Here is a 4,602-nt window from a genome sequence, read left to right on the forward strand (position 1 = left end):
GAAGATTTTCACCATTTCTAAATACTACGTACTTGTCGCTATGTAATAAAACCATACATCCAGCCGCTGCCCACGGGATATTCCCAGCCACCAATCTTGGTTATGCTCAAATTATGCACCAGATATTCCCAGTCACCAATCTTGGTTATGTGAGCACTCTTTGACCTATTATTTAAATGAAATCATCCTGAAATTCCTGATCTCATTAAGCCATCATACCAGGAGGAAAAAATGTGTTTAATTGGCAGGGTTAGGGACCTCTGAAGTAAGATCCTAGGCCGTAGTTTTGTTTTCCTGTCTCTTACAAAATTATGAAAAAAAGTTGGTTACAACAGCAAAGGATTAATTAATTTATTTCCTCTTGGGATAGTCAGCTTAGAGGAAAGCTTGGTCATTGCTTCACACAATTGATATTGGACTGCACATATTTAAACACCACAGGTGCAGCAGATTCAGAAAATCCATGTCTATGTAAAACCCTGTTTAGGTTATTGAGTTCTTGCTAGCTTTAGGGTCCATACTTTATTGACGTGATGTTGTATTTGTAGATTTTCAAGTGCAATCTTCTTCAAGAAAGCTCAATATGCAGGTTAGTCGTCATTTGGTCAAACAACATTTGCACCAATGTTTTGTTCGTGTAATGACACATATTTCCAGCATCACATGAATAAACCCAATTGATATTTGAGATGGGATGCACGGCTGTACAATATTTTCCCGCATATCTACTCCTGTAACCACCTGCCAACCATACCTTTCACTATTTTTTTGAATGCAAATCAAGTACGTTCTTAAGCCTTTTTCTTTTGTAGAAAATCCTAAGCAAGGCAGGTATCTATACAGCAACAAGTTTCTGCAAAATAGGAATCGAAGAGTACCCTCATTCTAGTCCTTGAATTGTTTATTTTCTATATTATTTGGCTTCCGTAGTTCAGATGCAGTCGAACAACATAGATTGTTTTTGCTTGCTTGTGGCGACGTAAGTATATGGTTCGCTCTGAAATATTAGTACTTTTGAGCTTACAGAGCACTATATATGAGTATATGTTTGGCTAGTGGTTCCCTTCAGGATACATGTGCTAGGTTTCAATATACGTCTTTGTTGCCTTGCTTGATTTGTTAGGCGTCTCATTTTTTTCTCTGTCTCGCAAGGTATAATAGGCAGAGGCAAATAAAAAATCTACGCCATAAAGTGATCCACACTGTAACTATGATACGTATAGAATTGTCAGTTTAAAGCTTGCCCTGAAAGGAAGCATTCTACTTTATGCTCTTCGCTTATTATCTCTGTAAAATCTTAAGATTTTGGAGGGAGTTCAACAATGCTGCAGGTGCTTGTGTCCATTCAGGCTCTCATTTTGAATGAGAAGCCATACTTCAATGAGCCGGGATATGCAGGCTCTGCGAATACCGCAACTGGACAACAACATTCTATAGAGTACAACAAGACCACATTTCTGCACTCCTGTAGGACTATGTTGTATTCACTTAGAAGACCTCCGGAGGTAATGTTTCGCTATATGTACCTACAGTTCTGGCTGAAGGTGCAAAAACAAAATAATAGTCCATCTCTTGTACTTTTAACACATGCTGAAATAAGAAACTTACTCGTGACATGATAGACTATTAAAGATTAGCCCTTTTATTTTCTCAGATTTCTGGATCTTCTCTTGGTTTACTGCATTTGCTGCTGTTTACTTGAATATGCTATAAAGGTTTGTTTCAATGTTCTAAAACACAGTGGCTGGAATGCACTTGGTCACCCCCACCTTGTAGTGGAGTATGGGTGGGCCTTTGGGCTTGTTTCAGTTTAGGCCCAAATAAGCAGCCAGCCTGGTAACCTGACTAAGGCAACGCCTATTTATTGTGGTTAATCATGTTGCATACTCTTTTTTTTCGTAATCTTAGTCGGCAAGGGCACATGGATACGTAGTATGCATACTTGACTGAATGACTGGAGTTTTAGAACATTCTTGTATGTTTTAATTTAATTTTGCAACATGACAGCCCTCGTTTGTAGTTACCAGACAGTTAAGTAACATAGTACTCTATTATCTACTACTTTTTAGTAACCTTCCTTTGTTGTTGGCTCTACTTGCTGGATGTCAGTAGAAATGGTCACACAAAAACAAATTGATGGAAATGGGATTTGCTGGATGTACTTATGATTTCTAGGCTTCTATATTGTTAGTGATACGTTCCTCTTGGCGTCATCTAGGTCTTTAGAGAATGACTGAAAATTGTCTTACATCCTGTTACATCAAATGAAGTAACTTGAAATTTTCGAATGATAAATTAACAGGGGCTTTTGAGCATATAACACATCGGTAGAAACATTTCCTTGGAGAAAATGGGTAACTTAATCATAGGCGTTATAGCAAATACTAAAAATTACATGTTGCATCCTTTGGTCTTTTGCTTAGATGAAGATTATGTTCAGGGAACATTAAATGCAAAGTGTCTACTCCAGGCTGTCACCAGCACAGTGTAACTGAACATGGAAACATCAAGCACACAGATCTGGTTTTCCTATGCCTAGGTGTCTTCTCCTTTAGTCTGTTCCTGCTTCATTGGTACTTATAGTCTTATAGGAGTCTGATTCTCAAATTGGCTAAGAAGCAGGGCTTAAATTGGCTAATAAGCAAGGCTTCTCTGGTTGTATGAACCAGCATTACATTTGAAACTTAATCAAGTTAACAGTAGATGTAAAGGATTTTTTTTCTGTCATGTTTGTCAAAATGGTGCATGACACATATCATGCTCATTGATATGCGCGTGGTTACAGTTACTGTACTGATTACAAAATCACCCAGGCTCTGTCATGAGAAATATAAGATAACAAAAGACAGTTGGTTACTTCTCTCCGATTTCACATGGATAGTTGGATTTTGGGGTACATGTGTAGTTTTAGTTCTGTAACTTTGGTTTGATTGACTCCATGGTTAGTTGTTCGCACACTGTTGGATGCTTAGTTCAGTTAAAAATATAATGCCGTATGAGTATAAGAATACTAACGAGCTTTCGATAATGCTAGAGCTGCAGTAACAACTAAGGATCCGATATATAATAACATCATGAAAGGGGCACGGAGCGGCGATCCAATATACACCGGCGATGAAGGTATATTCATATACAATATGTATATGGTACCATCATCTCGGGCTTCCTCGGACTTCCTGTTTGACCTTTGTGCCTATTCATATAATGATGTGATTCGACACGCTGATTGCCTTTTTATCCACTGATTTTTCTTTTCTCCCTTTTTATGATTAAATTTTCAGGAAAATACCACTGTATGATTATATAGGTTTAACTCCAGTTCACATTCTTTACTTTTTCAAGTGCATGCTATGGTTCATATAATAACTCCATTTCTTTATATTTCACTTTGTCAAGTGCATGCTATGGTTCAGAGAAAAATTCAGTTTTCAATTATAATTCAGTGATGTTCTCACCTTAGATTTTATTTTGCGTAATTGTAGGAAGTGGGGATGGACATTCGTGGATTTGCCGTCCCTGATTTGCTTTGTGGAGGTATTATCTTTCATAATGTGTTGTTAACATATCTCTGGAATAAGTTCTTATGTTCAGTACATATAGTTTGGTTGATTATCTTTTAGGGGCCTTCTTTGGAAAGGCTTCGACAGACTGTTTGAATTACTGCCTTATTAGGTTAATAGAATTTGAACATGTGACTTTATCTTTGTGTCAACCATACAAAGGAGTTAGTGACCTGTTCTTAATGATATATAAAGGAGTAGGCAGTAGTGCATGGTAATAATAAAAAATGCATCATGTGTATGTGCAGGACACATGCCCATGATTCATAATGATTTGCGACAGTCTTAGAAGAAAATTTCCCATTGCTTTCATCCCCCTTTGAGTGTCAATTGCAAAGTTCATCCGTTGGTGAAAGGAAACTGTACTCTTCTTTGTTTTAGTGCTCTGCCTCCCTGCTTCTATGACAGAATGGCATGGCTTCGTGTACAATAAATGTTCTCTCCTCTTGCAGCCCATGTATTACCATTGACAGGGTTTGTCTACACTTATCTTTAAGGCTACAACCGGGAGTCTCATAGGTGTGTGAAGATGATCTAGGGCATTGCTTTGTTAGGAGTTCACTTATGTACAAGAATGGCATGTTCTTTCACGTGTAATATATTGTGGTTTTTTCTACTCAACACCACCTGGACCATGTATCATTGTAACCTGCTCTATGGTTTGGATCTGAGCACTGGACCATGGTGCTGGACAGGGCACGACGCCCTAAGACCGCTCTTTGGAATTCCAATATACTTAGATAGATAGAAGTGAAAGTTGAGGACCAACATGTATGTTGTATCGTGGATGTCCCCCTTCATAGCATTGTTTTATGAAATGCACTAACACTCCGAGAAGTGTTTCTGAGTATATTTGTATATTTGTTACAACAAGTATGCTTTGGTATGAAATTTGCCAATATCGTGTGATGAACCTTGATGTTTAGTACTGAATCATTAGTAAGTGTTTACTAACCTCCTTTTTTAGATGTTACCTTTGTAGTGAAGTTGTTTTTGGTATAACTTTAGCCTATGTTGGGTAGCTACCTTGCTTATATATGGA

The 4,602-nt window shown here is 37.8% G+C and overlaps 1 long non-coding RNA gene across 1 annotated transcript; it reads left to right on the forward strand.

Moving 5' to 3' along the window:
• Positions 1-1,718: 1,718 nt before the first annotated feature.
• LOC125525353 (uncharacterized) lies at positions 1,719-4,377 on the forward strand. Its single transcript, XR_015611079.1, has 3 exons — positions 1,719-3,120; positions 3,483-3,534; positions 4,013-4,377. It is a non-coding gene; the product is annotated as an uncharacterized LOC125525353 (long non-coding RNA).
• Positions 4,378-4,602: the final 225 nt, after the last annotated feature.

Source organism: Triticum urartu, chromosome 7A (assembly GCF_056163025.1).
Source record: "Triticum urartu cultivar PI428250 chromosome 7A, HENAU_Tu73, whole genome shotgun sequence".
NCBI lineage: Eukaryota > Viridiplantae > Streptophyta > Magnoliopsida > Poales > Poaceae > Triticum > Triticum urartu.